A 27,087-nucleotide genomic window follows, 5' to 3' on the forward strand; every position below is an offset into this window, starting at 1 on the left:
ATTTGAGGTTAAGTACATTTGAACTAGATCCAAAAGTGGAACAAGCTTAATTTGGTTCTGATCTATAGTGCATAAAGGATGCTAAAGAATACAGGAAAAATTACTTCACATCAAGATTTATAGTGTAAATTCACTCAGACTTCAGCAATAGAATTACCTGTAAATCTGTGAAAAGGGGTTAGTTCATCTGCTAGTCACCTCATTTTAAGGAGGATTCTTGCATCTTAAAATACAAATAACCAGCAAAAAAGTCCACCAAATTTAGTCTTTCCAAAAAAGTATTTTTTAATGTTCATTGAAAACCTCTTGCTTATGCAGATGAAAAGCAATGTTTGATATAGATGATCTTCAAACATTGGAAAATTGTACTTGATGAGCAAAATTGGATTTCCAAGTGCACGTAAATGCATCTGCTTATAAAAATCCAAAAATCCACACAAGCTCTATCTACACATAGCAAAATAAACCGATGTCTGAATGCAAACAATCTTAGTCTAGTGTAGAAGATTCTGCAATGTTTAAAAATAATCAGTAAACCTAAACTTAAAATTAAAGGCAACTTGAAACGCTGCAAGAAACCCAAGCTTCAGTCAATGATGTATACCTACAAAAATGTTTCCCCAGCAAAATAGTGCTGTTTTACATCAGATGCAAGACACTTTACACAATTCAAAGAGGAATCTGTGATAGAGCCCTGAAGAGGACAGCAAAGAAAAACCCTTACCAGATTTAACAAAGTACCTGATTAAGCAACTGAAAGAGCCATAATCTGCAGGACTATGGACTAAGAGCTGAGAAATGAGTAACCTCAAATTTTTGCCTGACAATGTGCCAAATGGTCTCCTATTAAGAATGGAAGGTACAATAGCAACAGCAATGATGGGAGTGCCAGAACAAATCTAACTTGATTTCAAAATAGAAATAGTTTTGTAAATTCACAAACTGGTCCTCTAACAGAAAGAAAATCAGTTTTTTTCCCCCAGAAATTATCTAGTTTTAAAATTTTCAACTCTGTTCTTGATCCCTCTGGCAAAATTAAACATGCACTTCAATTCAAGGGCATAGAAATTCATCAGCACTTAAAATATTAATTTGTCTTGTGGATAGAAATGACTTAGTGATGAACACAAATTTAGTACTGCCCAAAGAAGTGGTGTTACAAAAAATATTCCTGGTTTGTGGTCAAGGGCTTTCCTTTGTGACTGCACCAGTGCAGAGCCCATGGTCTTCAAACTGAAGAATTCCAAGACTGGGGAAAGTGAAGGCAAAAAAACAGACTAAAAAAAAACAAACTACGATAGTTAGATCCTCTGTACCAGGGCAACAACTGAAACTCCAGCCATTGCAGAGAAAACCAAGTCACTAAAACTGGCTGGCTTAAGTGCCCAATGACAGCCTGCTTCAGGAACATGGATGACCTTTTTTGAGAAAACACACCAGAACTCCAAATGAGCACTGCACAACAGATGGCACAAGAACAGCCTCTTGAAAAGGATAGAAATATGGATGCCCTTGATAAAGAGCCTGGACATCAAGATTCAACTCTCTCGAAAGATCTAAAAGAACATGGTAGGATAATTCTGGGCACTAGTTGTTTTTCCCCTCTCCTGAAAACAATACTTCAAAGTGAAGGTCCCAAGAATCCCAGGACTTGCAAACGAGAATGCTATTCTCAACACAAGGGAAGAAAGTTCCATAATAACTTTCATAACAGGACCTAAATAAATCTTCCGCCAAGCTGCCAACCAATTTTCATGCTAGCATTGCAGCAATTTGCACACAATCTTACAAACAAAAGCAATGCTTAAACTGTGAAGGAGTTGCATGATGATGCAGTGCTAATCACCCTACCTGGAATTCTGGGGATAGGATATGAAAGCAAATCTTGCTTTACAACCTTATCAAAAATAATGGAATGATTTCTGAAAAGAGTTTGTTACCAAAAAAATTGCCAAATTAGATGGGCAAATCTGGTCTTCCAGTCTATCCTGATATATGCAGAATGATATTTTAAACCAGTGGTCCAATAAGAATCAGTAACTATCATACTTGCATAACCAAGGTCAAACTCTTCTAGACAAATAATTCCATATCTGCAGAACCTACACAAAAATTGAGATCATATGCCCAATGCTTATTAATCTTATTTACCAAGTCAAACACAGCAACCACCTCTGAATTCTTAATTAGCCTCTATTCTAGAAATATTTCCATAGAAATGTAGAGATACACATATTTGCAAAGAAGAATCACTAGTTTAGTGAATGAGTATTTACATTAACAAAAGCAGAATTTTACAGGCAGATTCTCTTAGAAGAGACAAGAATGTCTCCCTCATCCAGACAAGTAACAGTAATGGTCACAGATCCTGGACAATCCACTGTTTGAACTTAATAAGCTCTATAAGCCTACACCAATGCTTCAACATCATCCAGACTCCCTACATACTCTTCAGTTTTATAAACTTTACTCTAAAATTACATTATAGTGATACTGTTCTATACAATTTTAACCAAAAAGCAATAGTTTTTAAAATTATCCACCAAATGCACAACTCGTGTCACTTTTGTTTTTCCATGTAATTGGCTCAGCTGTCATGCTTCACCTCTAAATGCTGAGAAACAGAAGCTCAAATCTACAAGCAACATCAAAATGTGCCTCTTTTGTCTGAAGCATCTAGAATGAACTAGAATTAAAATATCACTCATTACCATGTGAAATCAGGGATTATTTGCTCCAGATGTACAAGATCACAATTCCATCCCAAACTCAAAAGTTATCCATTAATGATAAAGGCTAGGTAACAGGCAGCCATCTCTGTAGTGAAAACATATACTTAAGTTTTGAATTATGAAGCTCTTATCTTTCCAAATCTGATACTTTTCATTTTTGAATCACCAGAGTTATATTGAAGAATCACTCACTCAGTAATTGGCCTCCCTAAATGCAATGAACATTGATGTTTTGCAATGTTTTTTTTAAAACTAATTCATAATATCAGTAGGTAAAACAAAAATTGCAGCTGCTAGAAATACTCAGGTGGCTAGGCAGCATTGGTGCTGAGAGAAACATCAACATTTCAGATTAAAGACCTTTATATAAAGGTCATCAACCCAAAATATTAACTTTGTTCACAGAAACTGCCAAACCTGCTGAGCAGGTCCAACATTTTGTCTTTTATTTAATATCACTTTTGCCTCAGCAAGAGTTGACAAACCAGAATATGAACAGCAATAAGAATTTAGACTTATGGTGTAATTTAGAGATGGAGTGAGTCTTCACTTACTCTGAAAAGCCCCATTTTAACCATTTGATGTAGGATGTTGAAAAACCTGTACAGGAATTTCAACAAAGCCTCATCCAAACATTGCTTGATTCAAAAGCAATTTTAGACAACCAGCTTCTACACACAGAGCTCAGAAGTTTATGCTTAGAGAATGGGGATAATAAAGTGTATGTTACAAATGGCCAGCTGCTTAGGTTAACATCTTAAGACCTTTTCTTCAAAAAAAAATTAATAAGTCCATTAAAATAACAAATACTATTCAAATGGGTATGACAACAGGAGCCTTGACAAGATGTTTACTGAGGTTGTTTGAAAACACTCCAATTCCTTACTATACTATACAGCAAGGGCAGTACAGATTAAATGATACCATCAGAAAATACCAATGCATTGCTCTGTTCAGAAATGGCACGATTTTCATGCAAGAAATTTTAAAAATAATTATGCCAGTTGGAACTCAACATCGCAGGGCCAAGATATTTGTATTAAAGACACGTGAGAAGTTTAAAGTAGAATTAGACATTTTTGTATATTATCTGGCAAGTCAAAGCAATTTAAATGCAAGGTTTTGTTCGCAGAATTTGAAAATTAAAAATAAGCAGTTTAAGAATCTAGAATAAACTACTGTATGTGGCTCAATTCCGATATCCACAATTGCTGCCTTGTGTAATTCACTGTATAAACTGCCACTAAATCAAATCCTGAAGAATGGAACTGATCAATTTAAAAATAGACACTTGGGCCCTGATAACTGGTCAAAACAAGACAACTATTGTACAATGTTATCTTGCTGGATTACATATGCAAATTACTTTATAACCCATTTTGCAGCATCTTCTACCATTAAGCTATTTGCTTCCAATTAATTTACATTTGCCAAATGCTATTTTTTCTATTCTACTCCAAAAGAGGAAAGATGAGAAAGGTACCAAACTGGCTTTAGCCAGTTGGAATTTACTTACCCAATTGCTGTTTAAAAACAACAGAGGAAAAGCCCACCTGGTCTATATATACACCAGCTCTTCAAATCGTTTAAGCAATTAATTGTTGTGAACTCTGGATGATATCACAAGTATTCCATTCTAGCTACAAAAGTTCTGTAACTCTTCAAATCCCATTCCCAAAAGGGCTGCCAGGAAAGCTCCATGGGAATGTATACCATTATTTAAAATGGTGTACAGTACACCTTGATTGATCACTGTTGGAAAAATGGGGCACAGACTGATTAGTCTAAAAAAATGTAAAATTGGTCTGAATTACTAAAATGTACTTGACAAACACTATTAGCAATCCCCCCCCGCCCCCAACAGAAGCCCAAAGCAAAAAAGCAATTGGCTCCACAAAGACTTAAAAGCTAATTTGTTGCATTTTGATACACCTAGACTGCTTCCAGTATGGTTAAGAGGCAGCAATCACCTTTACACTCTGGATCCCAGCTTTAAAAACCTATGGTATCTCAATTTTTGGAGCATAATGTTTTGATTAACTTTTACCATACTGATGTTTCCCTTCCAAATACAAAACCTTTAATAGCAAGACTTGTACGACATACAGGCTTGTATTAAGTTGTAGCCACTATCTGGTCCTAGTATTTGGAGATATTTATACCAAACACCCATTTTCATTAACACTGACGAGGAATTCAGCAACACAATCATGGGGAGGGGAGGTGATCTCTACTGACTAGAAACTTGGAGAATGCACAACAGATCAGCCTGAATATTCTGCCACATAATTCCAGGACCAAATACAGTTCGAATACTGCCATTGGATGAACTTAACCATGCCATGTATAGTTGAGAGCACGATTTAAACGGAATCTAGAGCGCAAATTTTGAATTTCAGTCCTTAAACTTTAAGCTATTTGCACTATTCATTACATACCTGCCAATACAACACTAGTGCTACCCACAGAGCACCAGTCAATTGGTGTTTGTGGTCCTGAAGACCAAGACTCTCAGGTTTATACTTTGTGTATTTTTTTTAAAAAATAACATCCACTCAAGCTATACTCTGCTGTGCTCTGTGAAACAGTGATCTCATCACCACACTGCACAACATGGAGCAAGCCACTGATGCATTTTACAGGGTTGCCTGCAAGGGGTAGGGCAAACAATGCAGCTGCTCAGGGCCGAGATATGAGGGTTCAGAGATGCATCCTAGTACAGTGAGTGTGGGCCAATACCAGGGACTGGCAGCACCTGCTCCATGTGTTGACTGTTCCAATGTTATGGCCTCTCATCACTTCCTGTTGTCTTCATTTGGTTACACAGCTGTCCTCAGCCTGAAATTTTACAGCAATAAGCTCAATAGCCAGCAACAACTACTAAAATTGTTACCATAAAAATCTCTAGCCTGGGGGACAGTGACTTCCAACAGAAGGTGACCGAGAGGATTGTAATACCCTGGTGGTCTGTCAACACATTGAGCAGGTGCTGCCAGTCTCCAGCAATGGCCCATATTCACCATCAAACCCCAGCAATGAATGGCTGCACCAATTGTCCAAACCTGCCCAACACTAGCCATTGCACATTGCCTTGCTTGTTCCCGTCACACCAAGCTATGCAATCACTTTAACCATTGCTGTGTGCACTTCAGTGGAGGGCTTTAAGCCCTCAACCAGGTTCCCAGTGCAGCAGTACTGGGCAGTAAACACCCCTCTACATATAAACCACCTCTTAGTACAGATTCAATTTGTGATTCTGTTTCTGGGGAAGTACCATGAGTGTGTGTATACTGATCCTTTGAAACAGCAAGACTCCCAAAGACACTTAACCTTCACATTAACCTCCGTGTTACTACCACTGGGGAGGAGGTACAGGAGCATGAAGATCCACACTCAATGTTTCAGGAACAGCTTCTTCCCCTCTACCATCAGATTTCTGAACAGTCCATGAACACCACCTTGTTGTTCTCCTTTTGCATTTTTTTTGGACTTCTAGTAGTTTTTGTCTTGCATTGACTGCTGCTGCTAAACAAATTTCACGACATACATCAGTGATAATAAACCTGATTCAGATCCTAAGATTTCAAGTTCACAAAGCAATAGTACATTTAAAGACACCAAGCACAGTAAAATCCTTGTTCAAGAGTCAGCTCTGCATGGGCAAGGCAACACCACATTTTACCATGGCCCAAGTATGGAAGTCAAATAGCAAGTAACAACAACATTAAATTTCATAAAGGCAAGATTAATATCAAAACTGATCAAATCCACTAAAAATCTATTGTACTACATATGTATTAGTATTAATCTGTCATAAGTGCAAAACAGGACTCAAAACTATACTTTTTTTGAAGGAGAGATAGGTATTACACTTAAAGACAGAAAATGCTGGGAACACTCAGGCAGTATTTGTGAAAAAGGAAACTATTAACCTCTCAGGTCCAAGATGCTTCAGAATGATTTTTGTTTTAAAGAATGAAAAATTTGGGACACAAAACTTCAAATTCTTTCTACAGATACTGCTTTACCTGCTGAAGTGTTTCCAGAATTGTCTTTATTTCAAATTTCTAGCAAATGCAATTTTAAATGCTGCAACTTGCAATGCTGATTTGCAAATAGTCATGTGACTTGATTCAGCAATTTGATGTCTTGATGAACCAAAGTTAATTTTTAAAATGTGGAAAAGTAACTCATTTTGCAAAATTAACCAATGGCTACTTTAATTCTAATTTTTCCAACCAATCATCACATTTTTGCCATGTCAGTACTGTTTTTGAAGGATCACTGACCTGACATTAACTCCACTTTTCTCCAGATGCTGCTGGTCAAGTACCTCCAGCCTCTTAACAAAAGGTAAGATTTAAGAAAATGAAATCTCAAGATAAAAAACTTGAGAAAGCAGTATCCAAGTGTCTCAGCAACTCTCATTAATCCCTCTGTTGAGAACATTGATACCCACACACTATATCCAGTGAAGAGCACCAAATTTTAAGAACCCAAACCAAATAGCAATTTCAAGTACTTGAAAGACCTCACCAGTTCTTCCATTATTACATTTATTCTAGTATGCTCACCAGTTAGTTCCAAATACCTTCGATCCATGATTTAGAACTACTATTTCCCATATATTTGGTTCTCTTTAACTCTTCTCCCACCATCCATGACCCCTCAACTCCTCCCACATTCCCTTCCACTTACTTTGGCCTCAACTATCTACTGATGCAAAAAGGCAAGCAGCTGAACATCGCCATCAACCAACTTTGCCACTGTATTCCTTTATTCAGACTTCCTATTTGAAGTTGATCCTTTGAAATTCTGAAAAGCATAATTAGAATCAAACTGCAAGTTGAAGAAATTTCACTGAACGGTTGGACTCCTATTCAACACTAATATTAGACAAGTTTCATTAACATATCAGGATCTGTAGAGATTTCAAAATTCAGCAAATTCTTGCAATGAATCACAGATCAGCAATTCTACACACACTTTTTCCCCTCCCCATTAAGTTGCAGAAAGGGATAGCAATTCGTCCTATTGGACAACTTACAATACACATTTTGGATTTTCTCTGTACAACATGGTCGAGTCACTTTCAACTAGCGAAGAAACAATGCATTCACTTGACAGTTTCTGGACCAATATGCCAAAACCATCAGCCCTCAATTACAATAAAGGACATCCCACAACAACCTCTGGAGCATCCACACCTGCAACAAAGTGTGGCAATCCTGAAGATGCTCAGTATTTATTTTATTCTGAAAACTTGAAATTTGTTTTTAAAAAAAGCTTTTTACTTCACAGCTGCAAATGGCAAGTCTAATCTGGATGGCCGCCCAGCCAGCTTGATGGTATCACTAACTCAACACACTAGAGAGTCTTCTAGCAGCTCTTATTGCTATCCACATCTCTAGTGTGGATAAAAATCAAAACTGCAGATGGTAGAAATACAAAAAAAAAGTTCCTCGTCACCAGCATTTTCCAATGAAAGGTCTTGGATCAGAAACATTAACTTTCTCTTTCCACAGATGCTCCCTGACTTTTCCCTGCATTTTGTGTTTTTATTACTGGAGATGTGGAGGTCAGACCCAAGTACTGTTAATTAACCATTGGCTACAAAAACCAGGCCATCAGATTAAATCTCAAATAACTTGGTCATCAACTTAAAGTCATGCCATGAACATTAATACATTCCTTAATTTGAATACCTGCTTAAAAGGTCAAATTGCCAGATGATTTGAGCAAAACTTCTATCCCACATGTCCAACTATTTTATACGTGTTAGAATCTGCAGCATCCAGTCATGTTATTATCTGCACCTACAGCAATCTACTACCCAAACACAACATCGAGTGAAGCTTGAACTCAAATGAACCAGGACTTTACATTGCCAGTAAATAGAGTAATACCAAGAACACAACAAACCTACCTCTAATGTATTGCCTTGCTCTTCTGTTGCTTCCTGCTCTTTGGAATCAAAATTGCCCTCTTAATTTTAGACTTGCTTCCACCCATCTTATGGCCGCATCCTAGTTTGCACAATTTCATTGATCCATTACCCAAATATGTTGATCCACATGTAGCACCTCATCTGACAAAAACTTAATTCTGAAATTCTATCTAGTTACCAAATTCCTCCAGCCATAATCAGGTAGCTACAATCCCCCAATTCTGACATCTTGTATTCAAGTGTTCTACCATCAACAGTGATCCACATCGCAGCTGTGGAACTCTAAACTAGAATTAATTCTCTAAATCTCAAGTCAGTACTGCTTCTGATAAAAAGTCATTAATCTAAAACATTTACCGTCTCTCGCCAGCTACTGCTCATCCTGGTGAGCATCTTTATGATACCTCTAATTGAACAATAGTTTATTTTCGTGGCTCAGTTTCTTTAATTACCCTCCCTTGAAATACCATGAGGAAGTTAAAATACATTCTATGAATATTATACATATAGTAAATATCAGAATATTTTTTTGAAAACCAATATGCAGCAACTTTCCCCTCTGCCATAGAACCCAATCACCCACATCTAAAAAAGGGCTGTTATTAGGAAACAATTTAAATTTGCATTCACATATTTCATTAAACCAAGATTTTGATACACTATGCTGAGACTATTCAGAGCTCTATTACCCATCTCCAAGTTCAATATTCTATGAATGCTGGTAAGGCATAGGTGCATCACGCCCATCTTCACAAATATAGTGCATTAAAACCTGTTGAAAACATTTTATTCTTAGGAATATTCAAGCTTCACAGATCATGGAAAAATCTTGGGAAGGACAGCGGGGGGGGGGGGGGTAGGGGAAATAAAAAGATCAATCTTGATCACACAAGCTAGCAACAACACTCAAGTCAAAAAGTCTCATTACATCAGGGAAGTAGTGATATAGGTCAAATATTTAGTTTTTGCTCCCTCCCTGCAAAGAGAAAAATGTTAAATGATAGCCTTTGTAAGATGTTTCTTTTAAAAAAGTATCATGCAAGGAATATTAACTAAAGCTTTTCATTGCAGCACTGATTCAAACTGCTATCAAATGCACATTAGGAAAAGCACTAAAAATTGAATTAGCCAACATGCTAAAGCAATCAAGAGTTTAAATTTAAAATGAATGGCAAAGTATAGCACGTTTTTATGATGGGTGAGGCATCATTTCAGGCGTTACATTGGAAAGCATTAAAAGAGGCAATTAAAATTTTCAAATTGTGAACTACAAGGTCAAAAATCAGTGTACAAACCAATTAACTATGTTCTTTCGGCCAGTACATTGAGACTAAATTTGTGCTGAGTATTCAGATTTGGGGCAACACACGAGATGGCACTGATTTTAGTTGAAGGCACAAGCTTAAATCAGAGTTAATTTTGACCTGTTAGCAACTTATGAGTATTAAATTTCTTTAGGAATTAAACTTCATAGCAATTAGGGTACATCAAATTTTCATCTAAAATTTAGATTAAATATATGTGTATTCAATTTTTATATTCCAATGACTAATATACAAAAAATTACAGATTCTGAAAATTATACAACTCAAATGCATTTACACAAACAGCTGAAATTTAACTGTTACAGTATTAAAACAATTAGTTCATATTTGTCATTTTAGTGTACATCATACCAAGTACTTCTACCATTCACTTCACCGACATCTCCCCTAAACCCACAATCCAATGAACTACACTTTCATTTTCATGGCTTCAGTAATTTCCTTGATCTTTGGTTCCAAGGTACAAATCCATGATCCAAGGTACATTCCATAAATTGATTGCTCTTCAAATACAATGACAACCACACAAACTCCTCAATTTGGAGTGGGATATCAAGATTTTATAATGATGTACATGTGCTGGATGCAAAGATGCCACGCTAAGACTCAATGGAAATATTTATGCATCATGCAACAAGAACTAACAAAGTCTCTTTGCTGGCCTCCAGAGGAAATAATAAGTCACTTATTTTAACAATTGCAAAACCTTATTTTCATATACTTAAATACAACCAAAATGCTCTACAACCACTCCAACAGATCCCAAAGAACCCTGAAACTCCTTAAATATGGAAATAGTGCAACCTTAGGTAAGCATCACGAGAAAATAAATAGGGTAACATTACTAATATTGAAAATGCTGCCATCCAAGGTTGCCAACCTATGCAATGGTGCAAAATATTCAAAAGATTAAAAATACAACTAATAGGAATCTCCAGCGAATAATTCCTCCCATCTTGGTCAATTTTATAGAAGTAGTTGATTACAATTGATAGGATACTTCACCAATTTTAATTATACAGAAAATTCTCTTTTAAAGTTCAAATCTCTCCTGTGTGCATGATCAAGGTAATTTCTGCCAATGGTGACTGATTACGTAGCATTTAAGATTGTCCATATACTATTTAATGATTAGTCATGTAAAGTTTACTTCCTCTAGGCAATAACAGGCAAAAATATTTGTTCCAATCATGAAAATATGCTCCATGCGTTGCAACCTCCTTTGCAAACAGAATGGCTACACTGCATGATGAGGTTTTATGCTGCACTCAACCCCACAAGACCATATTCTGAAAAAGGCTCAACTTTAGCTATTGCAATATTTATCCTGTCACTTTAGCTTGGTGTGCCCGCAACAACTGCACTGAAATACATTGGTTACTCTGACATAAAAAAAACAAACCTACAATAATGAACTGTACTATATTACGTTCATAGCATTTTAGGCCGGGATAATGCAAGTCGCTCCCTTCCCATGCTCAGTCAAACTTTATTTATCCAAGTTCACTCAAACGTCAATACACAATCCGTGTTTTTGTTTTGATTTTCTATATTAAAAAATGCCTCTTCTCTCCCTAGCCCCGCCAAAAAAGGGGGTTGCAGACGTCGCTTCGGATGCTGAAAGGATACAAGTCGCGCCTGAACCAAAATCCATGCTCCGCATATATCACCCGCACTAATACAGAGGCCAAAGACTCCCCCTGGCGCCTGAGCTGCTGCTTCCGGGTGTGAGAGAGACGAGCTCTGGGAGTGAGGACCAGCCCTCCCCGGGGAGTTCCAGCCGATCACTCACCGTTCGAGGCGTTCCAAGCCGGGCGGGAGTTGCAAATAAAGCCGGGAAAAAAGAAACATTCCAAGGTGCATAGCTTCCGCCAGTGCCCATCCAACGTCCCATATATTCCACAATGGAAAACTGTTTCCCTCCATTATTTTGCTACTAACCGACCGAAAAGTTTGGCGGGAAGAAAACGAACATGACGTCTGCTCGTTACAATGATTGCGCTGCAATGGAGGTTGGCGCCCCTTCAGGCGCCCGACCTAGTTGAGCCGAGGACACCACTTTGAAAGCGATGCCTGGTGAAAACGAAACACCCCCGGCTTCGCCTGGCTCTGGGTTAACAACGACCGAGCACACAAAGCGTGTTGAAAATACAAATAAAACGCAGGCCCGTTTAATACTACAGCTCTGCAATACACTGAAGTGTCGCGTGTGATCAACGCTCAGTCTAGGCAAGGTAAATAACACTCGAGGTGTAACCCTTCTCCACCTTTTCCAACAGTTGGCCTCATTCGTTCTATTTCCAATGTTCAAGACAGAGCCTGGCCCCAAATCCAGTATCTAAATGTTATTTGATGTGGGACTGGTGACCCTTGCAAATGTCTGAAACCAATATAATTGAATGTTATGTAGTAGTTGATTCTGTAGCAAAATACGAACCAATTTCCTTATCAGCCCTGCCACATCCACCCCTCTTTTCTAGCTACTATCCTGTCCTGAGACTACTGGGTTGAAGATTTGCAGCAAAGCACTCCTCCAAAACATAACTGTGATACCCAAGATTTGGGAGGGGGTAATTTACGAGCGTTATACTGAACTGTAAATACGGATGGGAGATGCTTTACAGGTCCAGAAGTGTTTCTAAATGGTGCTAAATTTAGCGAGTATAGGAAGTACTCGATTTCAGTGAATGAAATTCTTAATTCATTTAACCCCGAGAAAGCGGAGGATAGAAAAACCCTTTTCAGACACGTGCCGATCTTACGACCGAAAAGCCAGTCAACGCAAGGCTCGACATGCCCAAGGAATCAACCGAGACATTTTACATAAACATCCATTTGTGGATGCAAAGTTACCCGAGCGAACCGTTCCAGACAAGTTCCTATCGTGGTTACGATAGTTCAATTTGCCAGCTTGATTTAAATGTATTCTGAATGACGAGCTCATTAAATTTAATTGGAGAAATCGTCGAATATTGAAATCACGTGCGATGATTTACAGAACAACTAAATGGAGAATCACCCACCCCCTTGCCCGAAATAAAGGAGCGATTAAAACAAAAGTCAGAGGCAGGGATACAAGCAACCTGCATTTGAGTACAGCAATCCGGTGCAACGGAGGCAACGAGATCTCACCTAGATACCAGCATCACAGCTTTGTAATCGACATTTCATAACCTCCGAAGTGGGAGATAACCGATATAAAAAAAGTCAAATCATATGTTGCTGTTGTGTGCAGAGTTAACAAGCATTCAAAATTGAGCGTGTAGTTATATCAGAAGATGGGCTTCACATTCCCTGCAATTTGATAAAGTGGCTCCTGCAACCCCAACCACCACTCTGCTGCACCTAATGGATTTAAGGAAACGTGTCACACAGGAAATATTAAACCAACAGTTTTTATATATAACTGCATTATTTTTGTGTTGTTAAAAAGGCGCTTCCCTTAATAACGATATTTATTCGCAAATGCCGAAATTCCACTTTTCCATTGGACTGGATACTTTCACTCAAAAACCAATTATTTTCAATACAAGATGTTAAAAACAGCTAACTGCAAATCAAGATGCCAATGCAGCGGTCACTTACCTTTTAGGAAGTAGAAAAGTTAAGTGCAGTCCTTTTACGAAAAAATGTGACGCAAAGGGTATTAATAGTTCAAGTACTGTAAACCCTGAAGTGAAAGCAGCTTATAGAAGTAATTTGGGATAGAAAAAGTGTGCCAAAGCGTCCAACATAGAAAGCAAAAAAATGCACAAAATAAACTTTGAAACAACCCAGATGGGAAGTCTAATTAATTCAATTAGCATATAATGTTAAAACAAACTTAGAAGAAAGAACTTAAATGAACAAAAGAATTCAGGACCGTCAAAGCGGCTTTCAAATTTTCCCCTACAGCAGAAACACCAGCTGCATCCCGCTGTAAGGAGGTCTGACGCAGATGAGAAATAAGAAGGCGCTTTTTCTGTCACTGGGAGGTGTGTTCGCGCACAGCTTTATAGAGCCGGATAGCGCCGCATCCGTACACCTTTCCACATCCGCACTCACCACAGGGCTAGCCCGCACGCCACCAGCATTCACCGCACCCTCATGCAGCGACACTGCCGGTCGAGCGCGGCGGATGTATACGCTGTAGCAGCACGCGCGCAGCCTGCTCGGGAGGAGGGCGCCGCTGATTGGCCGAGGCGCTGCTCCCCATCGATCCATCGATTTTCGATGGGCTGTTTGGCCAGTGTCCCCGTCCATCAAAGGGCTGGGTTCCGGGCGCGTGCCTGTGTTCCTGCGGGCCTGTCAATCACAGCCGAGGAGGTGCAAGGAGGAGGGGGGGTCGAACATAGGGGAATCCGCCCAGCCTGTTGTTCGCAAGCAGGTTGGCTTGAGCGGAAAGCTGGGTTTTTCATTGAGTAACATACCAGGCAGACGACTGAAGAAGCGACGTTTCCCCCCATTCTCACTGAATACAAAGAGCGAAAAATGATTTTGGATTAACGTCGCACTTAAAAAGCCAAAACAGATTTATTGTTTTAAATATCCAGTTAAACCACTCATTTTAAATGTATCAGAATTAGCTTCCACCCTTCCTCCAGCTAAAGCTTTGTTTTGTAATGGGAATATGCCCTACTGTATTTACTGTTGGTAAGTTACTGTTGTTTTTGATTCCGATTCCTTTCCTGGGTCACTTGTTTTCTGTCGCTTAAGTTAATGTAGAAACCAACAAAAAGTGCAATGCGTTTTAATGGTAAAAATTATGTAATTGCATTTATCTAAAAAGATTAGCACTATCTTGAGTGAGGACAGCGCCCGAAAACAAACAATAGGATACTATCGAGAACTGCTTCCCTTAATTCATCACTCTAAATTTCCTTCCTCAAAGTAATCTTTCCAATGTTGCAATCCATTCCAGCGAATAACATTGATCTTAGTTATCCTTTGACAGAGACAAAGCACGTTTTCAAACGATTCATACCTACAATGCCAAGTAAAATTGATAAAGCATATTTGAACGATCCCAATAACCTCAATGTGGTAATTTTACAAATTACTAAAAGTTTTAGGCTTTATTAACGTAGCTGCAGCCAGATGTGTTCAGGTAACTGGGATTTTTTTTTCAGCGAGCCCAAATCCTCAAACAAAGCAACATTTTCTGCGTGCACTCCTGCTAACAGGGTCATTGAAGCAGCCCCGCGCCCATGTACAATTCTATTTCTTAATTGATGGTGCACAACAACGTGCTCCCGCTGCTTCTACGGTACGTTAGATCATCGCAAAGAAATCCTATTAAATCATGATGGATATGAAAAAGACGTCTGGTTAACTGCTGGTGATATCAGTGGGGTATGACTATTCGTCTAACATTGGGACGAAATAAGCTCATGCCATTATGAGGGAACGAACAAACCTGACAGTGAGGTAATACTGTAGCCTACTACATTCGCCCCGAGTAACGCAGTCGTTACACGTAAAGCTGTTTTAAACAAACGTGAATCTTTTGCATCTCCAGTTCGGTGTTCTAGACTAATAACTAAACAAATCCAAAGGGGGTGGGGGGAGGAATCAAATCTTACTAACACGAGTAATTAACGGGAGTGTCTGCGAAACAATGGAGGTAGAAGGAGAGGGACAAACATGAAAGGGTACATTTTAACATAGGTACCAAAGCACAACAGCCTTATCAACCGGATGTTCACTTCCACAACGTATAGGAACTTGAGCAAAACCAACCCTTAAATATGTTACAATTGGATCAAGAGTACCAGCCAAATTAAAATAAGTATGGCACCTTCAATCGTGCTTTGCATAGAACATAAATCCTCAACTGAGCCGCACGATTTTATTATCCAATACTTTTCCACTATCGGTATCAGTTCACGTTTAGAAGCGCTTGTTCGACTTTGTTTCGTAGAAATTACTAACGACGCGAGTTTGAATGATATTCCTATTTTAGTATTAAGAGGGATTAGTAACCCAGGTAGAATATCAGAAACGCCTTTAGCGACAAAGAATAGTCTTTGTGGGTATCATATTGGTGGGAACTTATCTGCGAAGTAATCAACAAAGACAAAAAAACTAATAATGTGACGTACTTATACAGTTTTCTTATCTTGCAGTCCAATAATGGAACTACTTTTATTCTCACCCAAAGCAAAATGGTCTGTATAAGAGTGACACGCAAACGGTAAGTAATTTCTGTTAATTACTTCGGGCAAGGTAGGTGCGTTTTAAGCATTAATTCGACGGATGAATCCTTTTTCGTTGGTCCTAGTACTTAGTAGCTGATACCCAAACGATATCTCAGTTTAAGATGTCGTTCTGTGGTGACAGAAACTTATAACTTTTTAACCTTCCTGTGTGGAAAGATTCCATCACCAGAGATGAAAAACGGAAACGAAAAACTTTATCAAAATACCCCAAACTTGTTCTTTCCTTGTCCAATGTGAATATTGGATAGACTTCAACTTTCAAAACATAACAATACTTGAATATAATCCTATTCTTCCAAGATGCGGGTCCACATGGAATTACTTTTTCCCCCGTCCCAATACGTTTAGTGCAATTCTAACTGATTTTGCAGGATACTTTCAAACATATTTGTCGATCCATATTTAAAAGTGAAAACATAAATTGTAGAATATGGTCTGCATTTCTCAATGTAACTGCAGCTTGCGTGTGAAAAGTGCGTGCATGCGGAAGTGGATTTGGTTTTCAACCTACGGTCTGACCATCCACAAAGGGAACAAGGCATCCTACTACCCAACACAAATATTTAGAAACGTGTGTGCCTCGTACTGTAATATTAGAGTTGAGATTAAGGTTGGAAAAGAAACACCACAAATCACGCTAACCTTTCACTGTAACTCAATTTACCATTTTGTAACTTATTTCTTTTCCACTCTTGAAAAATGAAAAAAACAATAGACCATCGTGATAGTTAAAATACACCAACATCTTGAACTATATAAATCATTAAATTCTGAAATTTTATTGAAAGATTTGTGATTGTGCAGCCACGGATATTCCACCAAGTTAGCCTGTGTATTCGTCTAACTAGAATATTGTCCACCTTGAAATCACATCCACAATCCGATTAATGAGCACCAGGTGGGTCTCCTGCTGAGTGAGCAATGCCAATTGATTTCAACTTAATTTGTTGGAATACTGACATTATCCGTGACTCGCCACAACTAACCATTGAATTCCACAAGCAGATCCTTAAGTCTAGCAGTGAGTTTCAATAATCAAAGGGATTGGTCACCTGATTTTACTGCGTGGGAAAACGGACTCAGTCCTAAAAGATTGCATTTTAGTTTCAAGTATTCCATGAGTATTAAACAAACTTTTGCAACTTCTGGTTTCGAAAAGTGAATTCGTGTGCCTAGGACACTTGAATGAGAGCACGTGCTTAAACAGCTTAAATATTTCAAAGTCATATCGTTTAACTACACAAGCAGCTGCGAGTGAAAAATATCTCCACCTGCATTCAACACGATCAAACTTATAGCTGAGACTGAAGACTAAATGCATAACGAATTTATCAAGGTCAACAGCTTTCAATTCGTTGGTTCTGTGCAGCTTTTGTGATCTGCTTCGAGCTGGTGTAAAATGGCGGCAGCACAGAAAGACAAGCTATTTCATTTAGGATAGAACCACCAGTCTGGCCCTGTACTTGCAGTCACAATAAATGATTGTTATCTAAACAAAACCAGCAGCGAGCCAAGCTCCAGTAACAGTAAATATGACCCATAGACGGACAGTCAGATAACGCATCGCTAGAAAATAGAACAGACTGTAGGAACGTTCTAGCAGTTATTCTCAACTCTTCATATCGTTTCCTGGCTGAAGCAAGCTATAACAATATCTGAACCTAAAAGATTAATGCGATTTTTTATTTATGTAAGGCACACAGCACGTATTTACCGTGCATCGCCAACACCTCACTCTGAACCAATTTTCTAAGAGCATACATGCTCCAAGACGTAAATCATACATGCAGGATGTGGCACAGCGAAGAATTTTGTAGGTTTTCAAACGTGATTAGTATTCAAGGCCACGATCAACAGCTAAGAAGCCTTGCATTGGACATTTAGTTTATGCACTTTACCACTTGTACTTGGGGATCAGTGGGATTTTATGCCTCTGCTGTTTAACCCTGGCCATAACATCCAGCTGTTTGAGAATGTAATTCCCTGCACTAACAGCTTGCCACAAAAATAAGGGATCTTGTAGTGAATATGATATGTTTACAATTTTGTCATCGTGACAAATTGCAACCCCGAGGAATTGCATTTAGGCTGTCACTTTGACTTTGTTTGTTACCCGTATAGACATTTAAGATGTATTGATTACCAATTGTGACATTTAGCCCGACTGTTAAATGCTTATTTTAAGTAATTAACAACTGTTTGGCTTGTGGAAAAGCGCTCTATGTTGGATCAATGAGAAATGTAATCATGTTGTTCGTGGGTTATTCTTATAGGTGGGATGAATATCTATTGGGCAGACAGATGCATTTCAGTTCAGATAATCTTAAATATTGTAGTGTGTTACATAAATACAGCAAGCATTCCAGCTTTCTCCCAGTTTAGGGCCATTGGTCAGGAGATTCAGCTTGACCCCAGACTATTTGACATTTCACTGACAAGACGTATGTACGTTTCGAGGAAAGTTCCAGCATGGGAGGGAAGGGAAGCGTTTGCGTGCATTTATGCACGAAGTAATTGTCTAACATTTTTCTCCACGTCCTCCCCTCCGTGCCTGTTGATAAGGAAAAAAAACTCGATTGTGGTGGTTCTGAGACACGTTTTAATAACTAAAATTAGTATTTCTATTTTAAGTTTTTACGATTGCAGACTGATTACACCTTTGTAGAACGCCTTGGTCTTTCTGACTTCGTAGTGATTGGTATCGACAGATTTAATTAATTTTCCGATTTTGCATTTAGATTAACACATTTTCGCGCAAGATATGTGCTCTCGTTGTAGTGCAGTGTTTAGCATCAATCAATCAATCGTTCTTTTTGTCTTCAGATCAAATGCTTTCAGAAGAGAGCAAGTGATAGCGCCGGGGTGCAATAACAAAGCTACACTATATCAAAAGCCGACTAGGGTCCAGCGAGAGGCAGCAGCCATAGGAACAGCTGTCTTATCACCAGACTGCAGCGATGGAGATGACTCAAGAGGTGCTCCACAGATAATCACTTAAATAGGTTTGCAATGCACCCAACTTCACGCTTGATAAGACCTGCCCATGGTAACAACAGCACCAATCCAGCTCTTTGCTACTTTAATCGCCAGTTGTAAATTAAGAAATTGAAATTCACGTGGCAATAGAATAGGATTTTCAGATAAATTAAACGCAAAAACGTATGAAACAAATGAATTTGGTTCATACAAATGGTATTCTAGTGGGAGGGGACAAAATGCAGAAACAATTCCTTTCATAATTGATTACATTAATCTAGATACCAGCGCCAGTTTTATGGTTTTTCCAAAAGAAAGCCTCTAAATTCCCTTTCACTCTGTACCATTACAGATTCTCTATGTAAAAATTCACGAAGTCTCTTACTGTTAGGAGATGATGTCTGTGTTATGACCTCACCAATCCTTCAAGGCGTTTAAAATGTGATATTTATGCACACATATTGCAGACTTGCTGAACCATTATCAGGTCGGCATATAACTGGTATTTTTGCTTTGTTTCAGCAGTTTGTAGTTTCCTTTATTAGCATTCTTGGGCACACTGTTCGCTACTGCGATGACAGTTTACTTTTGCGTATATACACATTTTGAATAGTTAGAATTGAAAACTTCACCAAAGACGATTAATTCTGAAGTATATTTCTCTCCAGAGGTACATCTGCAGAATTTATTTGTGCCGACAGCATCCGCCAGTTATAGCGCATTTCTCAAGAAATGAAAGTAGATTTTATTTTACTTTGTCCGATGACATTTGATGTAGGGGGCGCGAAGCACTAGCAAACTGCTCAGCCGGTCTTTGAAAATAAGCCAACTACTGTGTTTGCTTTAGATAAGACAGATTTTCAAGGTCAGATACAACTTTACCGCCCTATTTGACCACAGAACACTTTGTGATCAAGTGTTTGGATCAGTCCTATTTCGCTGCTGCCGCATCTTTTCCCTGACCCAATTCACAACACAATATCGTCATGACGGTTTTCAAGCGCATATTGCTACACCACAAACAGAATCTGCCGGATGTTTTTCTAAATGTGATATGAACTTTGTCATAACTGCAGGGTTTACATAGCTGAATGAAAACTTTCTATACCATTAACTTGTTGCAATAATCATTTCATAACTCACGGACAAATTGGACTATTTTCCAAAGTAAATCATTATTACCATCGGCTGCAAGGTTGCTTATTTTTTCCAACAAGTTACATGTGTTGCCGGATGACTTGCTTCTAAATGGCTTGTCTTGTACATGATACTTGAAAGAAAACACACCTGTATCGCTTGCAAACTATTTGCGCTTGACTGAAGGTACTTTTAAAAATTATTCTTTGTATGCAGCGGATATGAGAAACTACATAATACTTTATCCTTCTAAATACGTTATTCTAGCTGTATGTTAGTCTAATGAATATGGAGATAATGAAGCAGATACACTACTTCGTTTAGTGTCGTTGTGGTGTTTTCCACAAAGCAGCAATCAACGTTTGTTTGGACCCCTTAAGCCTCAATTACAATCATTCAAGCACCTGTTGCGTTAAAATAGTTAAAAGGCATTCACCTTGTATGCATTTACCTTGTATGCATTTACAGACAATGTTGATTACCGCGACGTTTCCAGAGCCTCTGCTAAAACGTGATTTTTATTAGAAATTGTTACGCTAGATCTGTCAGAATTATTGGAAGGTGGTCGGAAAATTGCAAGCACCCCCATGAAATTTAATCTCACATCAGTCTCTGCTTACAAGGTACAAGTTGCCTGGGCACAATTGAGAAATCCATTAAGAACAGTGTCACAGAAATTGAGTTCAAAAAAGTCAAGTATGGTTGTTTTCAGGTATTAGCATGTTCTTGTTTTTGTTTAAGTTTTCACATTTCAATCACATCTAAATTGCATCTTGGCAATTGAAGTACTGTCACTGAGCAATGCGTAGCCTCGTTCTGAAATATTTCCCAAAGAGACTGTGATTGAAGACTGGCGAATGGGAGATAATGGGAATAATTATTGTAAACTGCCTCTCGAAAGCCCCCAAGTACTCAGCGTATTCACTCACTTGGCTAACACAGCTTTAAACGTTAAGCCAACAAAATATTTTCTTGAACATCTGACGGATAAAACGTGACTTAGCTATTATAACTATTTCACTTGGTCAAAAACAGTCAATTTTGGGGTCAGCTAATGGGGAAGAGAAATGTATTTGATAGTTGGAAGGGAATGTTAGTTTTAGTTAAGAATGATTGATGATGGCAGAACTTCAGGAGAGAGAGTTTTCCAATACCTGGAACGTAAATACATTTCTTTCGATAAAATAGAGGGCCGTTTGAAAATTTGGAAGAGAATTTTAGGGTTTTGCTTTGCTTGTCGCGAGTAGTCATAATTTCTATCAACCGGAGCTGTCCGTAGTGCTGAAAGAATGCGACTTTCAGTAGGCTCACGTTTAGGATTTCGCTGGCATATTTCCGGCTGTTTAATGTCCTAACGATCGCAAATGGAATTACGAAGTAACAATATCTGCACTTTACTGAATCTAAATTGGTCTGCAGTAATGTGAAGCAACTGGTAATCATTTTAAATGGCTTGAAATTCCAGAAATGATAGGACATTTACTTTCCTACCCATGCCGGGGCATGCATTCATCCACCGTAACCCAAAGTCCAAAGCTTCACAACGTGGAAACTTACAATCCCACTATTACTTACATTTTTTTTTTAAATTGAAAATAACTAAGATCGAGACACAAACAACGATTCAGATGATTATTTTAACAAGCATTAGATATTGGGCTGTTCGAAACAAAATGAGAAATGTACCAAGCTGGAGAACCATACTTTACTGCATGTGGTTAATATGTCCTTAAATGCAAGCTGGGTTGGTGAAATAATTAGCGTTGATACCGTGAACAGCGAATATTCGCAACTTTTTTACTTTAACTAAGAACTGCACAAATAATGTTTTCTGTAAAGTTAATTCTCCCGTTTGAATTGAAAAGGATGTGGAGACTGGGAAAAAAGCGTACTTTTATCATTCTGGTACAACTTATTCACAATTATACTACCAGTATGCAGAAATAATTCAACGTTAAACCTCTTGAGCGAGCCCCCATTACACACTTAATATTTCACAATAGTCAGTGCTAATAATTCACTTTAATAAAGAGTACAACCAGAAGTTCGGGAGGAAATAAAATCAATTTTGTACTGCATTATTCTGATTAAAATTGAACATAGATTGATAACGTCAAAAAAGGAATATCTGGGGCCCTATAAAAGGTATTGTCCTTTCCACGTATCTGAAATATTCGGCGAAGACAAATGGAAATAATATGTTTTTACATACAAGTTTGTTTGAGGAACTTTTATTTTCCCATTTTCACCTCACTAGCATAACCACTGTATGAAAAGTGGCAGAACAAGCTGATTATATCTAATAATCGACAAACTCCGAGATACAGCTGACAAAGGTCACTTTTCGTAATGATCCTTTGTAATAAGTTTATGCAGCGACACAATGGACTTTCATTGCTGCTAGCGCTGATGTTATTATAGAAATGCGTTTATCTTGTCCGGGTTGGGTTCATTTCACGTTGTTTTTGTTTTCGCTAGGAAAGCGTTCATATCATAACCAATTAGTTTACCTTATTGAAATGCATTTAATCAAACCCTGTTTTGAATTAAATTCTCAGTACAATTGTTTCTCTCCACTCAGAATATAGCTAGATATTAGATTTTCAGTAGAAAAATTTGAACCAGAGTCAACTGCTAAATTAATCTATGGCCTAGGCTTTATTGAAGGGCTATGCACAAACGGAATGTCTGTACCTGCAACTTTTCTGCAAGGTAGTTCTATTTTGAATACCCTATGGTACCGCAGGTCTTTTGGAATTAATTAAGTGTAATAATTTAATTTTCACTTGTGATTAAAACTTTAAATGAGATTTGTTCTAAACTACGAGAACTTCAAGTTATGAATTACCTCAACCAACAGAAACCATCTTCGAATATTCTGAAAGTTCGATGTAATCGGATAGAGCCCTTGATCTGGTCAGTGGGTCCTTGGGGAAGTCTAGATCCAGTAACTTACTGGGTAAAACAGTTGGTTGCATTAAAGAAAAAGGGTAGACTCTCAGTTAAATGTGCCATGTTTGGGAAATTTATTAGCTTTTCTTTCCAGAGGGCGAACATCACTCTGCAGCAGGAATTTCATTTTCCTTTGTAATAGCTTGGTTTAAATGGTCTGATTAGAGGGGAGTTGGATGGCACCACTATTTGTGCAAAAAGCGAGGGAGCAGGTGCAGAAGCGCGGTGGATCGATTTAGCTGTGCGCAGATAAAATAAGAAATCAAGGATTTACACATCCTTCTTGGCACCTCTTCACAGCAGCAGAAGATTAGAAGGAGACTTTCATGACAACAAAAGGGGCATAGTTGAATTGTAGACTGGTTTACCTGTTCCTCTCTTAAAATACAATAAAAATGATTTATACCATAGTTTTTACTGTTTGTGTTGACATCCAGCTAACAAAGACTAGAACGAAATACAATTACGCAGTGAAAACGTTAGTGCTCAAATGGCCTTTTTAAGCAAATATGCCGGTGAATACAAATGATCGAAGACACGGAAGTTGCGCTTTTTACATTTATTGCCAAAGACTTCATGATATACCATAATTTGCAATTTCAAAGCTGTGTCAAAAATTAGTTCAAGGAAATTCAGCACACTCCGCAACACTCCTGCAGCAATGAGTCGAGATCGTTAGTTTGATCAATTGCAACGTTGTTTAGTGTGCAAGAGCTCTCAATCGGGACAGACGGTGCAAAAACGGCATTGATTAGCGTGAATATGAAGTTAGCCATATTACACTTAATAGTCTCAAATTAGAATCTAGCAACATTGTAAACATGAGGGGAATGTATGGATATTAAGTAAAACATTGGATAAAATGTTGTTTAAATATAAGTCAATATTCTTGTGATAATTGAACATGTCATCAGAAATACAACGTTCTTTCATTTGATTGGTTTAGGGCAAAGTGAAGTGAAATCATACCGAATTAATTTGTACATAATGCTGAGTATTGGTAGTTTGTTTGACCTCTCTCCCCTTCTGGCTATCAAGGTCCAGAACAAGGAAATTAGATATGCATGGCTAAATATTATATGTTATATTTTGATTGAAACCAAAAAGTTTCTTACCTTGCTAGCGAAGATGTTTCATCTGCTGTTACCCATTGGCTGATGAAGCATGCTCTAAAGGAAGCCAATGGAGTTAAGATATTAGATGTTGTAAAGTAAAAGAATGTAAAATTAAAATGGAATTTTAGGTAACTATGATTGGAATTATTGTAAGAATATGCAGTGAAATACATTGAAGAATGCAATCATTTACTCTGGTATCCTAGAGTTATTTACCAAGATACAACAGAACAAAGTGGGGGAATTCTTCTAATTGTTTAGCCTACAAGTCAATAATCAATGACATTGTCCGTGTGCATATTACACAACATAATGATTTACTGAGCAAGGTTGGATGCCTTTCTTTAAAATGTGAGAAACGTTGTTATTGTTAGTACCCAACCCTAAAATTAGAAGGCATTTTCTCTACTTATTTCATATTCCTGATGTTTAGGTCCTGATAGGATTACCAGCATTTACAGATCTAGATGCTCTTCATGGTCAATAGTGTTCATGTTTGAAACCATTTGACTACCAGAGTCTTGCTCTGCTCACATTTATGACAGGGGATGCAAGAACTGGAGAGAGTAGCCCAAGTAAACAAAGTTACCTCAAACACTATACAAACACTTAGCTCACGTTAACAGTTATTGATGCATACAGTGTTGTAGAGAATTCTGATCACATTCCAAAAAAGATGTGATTACTCCAGAAAGGGTGCAGAAGGTATTTGAGGATGTTGCCAGGACTGAAAAAAACAATTGGAACAGAGGAGGCTGAGGGGAGACTTGAGACAAAATGAAGACCCAGACAAAATAGGAAGGGCACGAGAGAATAAAGACAAGGACTTAGACTTGAAATAATTGTTGCAATAAAGGAGAGATTCCACCCCCCCCCCCCACCCTCCTCCCAAGGATTTGGAACTCACCATCTGAAAGGATAGTAGAAGCAGAAACTTGGATATGCATTGATGAGCATATGGGACCACAGACCAAGTGTTGGGATGAGGAATTGGGCTGCGGAGTTCTTTATTGACCAGCACAGGCATGATGGGTTGAGTGGTCTCTTACTGTGTTGTAATGTTTCCATAACTCTATGATTTATTGAGATTAATTTTGCTTCCAGCTATTGCCCTGTATGCAACCCATTTCCTGGAGTGGAGGTTGGAATCTTCTCACACACGACAGAATGCGTTTCTAGCAGGCTATAAACAGGTGCAAGTCCGGTAGGATATCTATTATATATAACTGATTGGGGGGGGGGGCATTGTTCACATGCTTACCATATTTGGATTTTTTCAATTGTATTTGCGAGACAATTAATGTTAATCACCATTGCAACTAATAGGCACCAAGCAGGACCTGTAAATCAACTTAATGTCAGAGTACAACTTTCAGCAATTTTTCCTTGGCCTCTTCAATTCACTTCACTGGTTTGTTTTATTTTTCTGTTGCAGAATTATACCCAAAGTACTTCTCTACCCCTCATTTCATGTCAAGTAGAAATATGATTGTCTGAAACACTAAGAAGTAAAGAAGTTCTCTTGATAGAGTGCCAGGTAAGATAAGATAAAGATCTTTATTAGTCACATGTACATTAAAACACACGGTGAAATGCATCTTTTGCGTAGAGTGTTCTGGGGGCAACCCACAAGTGTTGCCATGCTTCCGGCACCAACATAGCATGCCCACAACTTCCTAACCTGTTTGTCTTTGGAATGTGGGAGGAAACCAGAGCACCCAGAGGAAACCCACACAGACACAGGGAGAATGTACAAACTCCTTACAGACAGTGGCTGGAATTGAACCCAGGTCACTGGCGCTGTAATAGTGTTATGCTAACCGATACACTACATCAGTGTGCATCCCCTGGTAGCTTTGTTACTGCCTCAATAGACAGATGTGATCAGAGCTCATTCTGGCAAATGATGAGTGCATGCAGGGCCTATGGATCCTCAGATATTATATTAGTCCCAATGACACACAAGTTTGAAGAGCTGATTGACCATTTTTTTTTGAATGATTATGACATGATTTGTCTGTTGGAGGAAAAATGTTAATTTATATAGCACCTTTAACGTGGAGAAACATTCCAAAAGTATTTCACTCAAATGTTATCAAATAAGGAGGTTAAGGTGGATGACAAAAAGCTTGATCAAAGTAGTAGATTTTCAATGCAGGAAATAGGTAGACAGTGAGACAGAGCAAATTTTAGGACTCAGGGCATTAGCAGCTGAACATTGGCGGAACAATCAAAATCTGAGAAGCTCAAGAGGCTAGAATTAGAGCATTACTCATCCTTGAGGGTTGCTGAACTGGAGGATATTGCAAAGATAGAGAAGGGCAAAGCAATGGAGAGATTTTCAGGTGTGCTCAACCAGGGGCTGAAATGTGGGACAGTAAGAAGAGTAATGATTTAAAAGAGACTTAGTGGGAGTTGGAATAGAGATAAGACTTTGGGTAATAAAGTTTACAAAATGCTGAAAACATAAGAAGGCCAGCCAGTATTACATTGGAATTGGGCAAGTGTTTCAGCCAACAAAACTCTACCATGAGGATTCTATCATATCTTGCAAGAATAACTATAGTGAAGTCTCTTGCTAGGCTTTTGGTCAATGTGAGAACATCATTCTTTAATCAGCTCTGATACAAATTCACCCAATGTCAATTCGCACCATGTGTCAAGAATGCCAGTGACAATGAATGATTGCAGCAATCAACCTACATG

At 38.3% G+C, this 27,087-nt stretch overlaps 1 protein-coding gene and 1 long non-coding RNA gene across 5 annotated transcripts in view; one reads left to right on the forward strand and one right to left on the reverse strand.

The window, feature by feature from the left end:
• Positions 1-13,960, reverse strand: part of elavl2 (ELAV like neuron-specific RNA binding protein 2) — a 69,149-nt gene extending 55,189 nt beyond the window's left edge. For all 4 annotated transcript variants that reach the window (XM_052020209.1, XM_052020208.1, XM_052020206.1 and 1 more), the window contains exon 1: positions 13,590-13,960. The gene's annotated coding sequence lies outside the window, so the exon portion shown is untranslated. The remainder of the gene's footprint in view (positions 1-13,589) is intronic.
• A 472-nt stretch (positions 13,961-14,432) lies between these two features.
• Positions 14,433-25,867, forward strand: LOC127572801 (uncharacterized). The gene is made up of 4 exons (XR_007956692.1): positions 14,433-14,636; positions 16,109-16,176; positions 25,486-25,585; positions 25,817-25,867. It is a non-coding gene; the product is annotated as an uncharacterized LOC127572801 (long non-coding RNA).
• Positions 25,868-27,087: the final 1,220 nt, after the last annotated feature.

The sequence above is a fragment of the Pristis pectinata genome, chromosome 7, assembly GCF_009764475.1.
Source record: "Pristis pectinata isolate sPriPec2 chromosome 7, sPriPec2.1.pri, whole genome shotgun sequence".
NCBI classification, from domain to species: Eukaryota; Metazoa; Chordata; class Chondrichthyes; order Rhinopristiformes; family Pristidae; genus Pristis; species Pristis pectinata.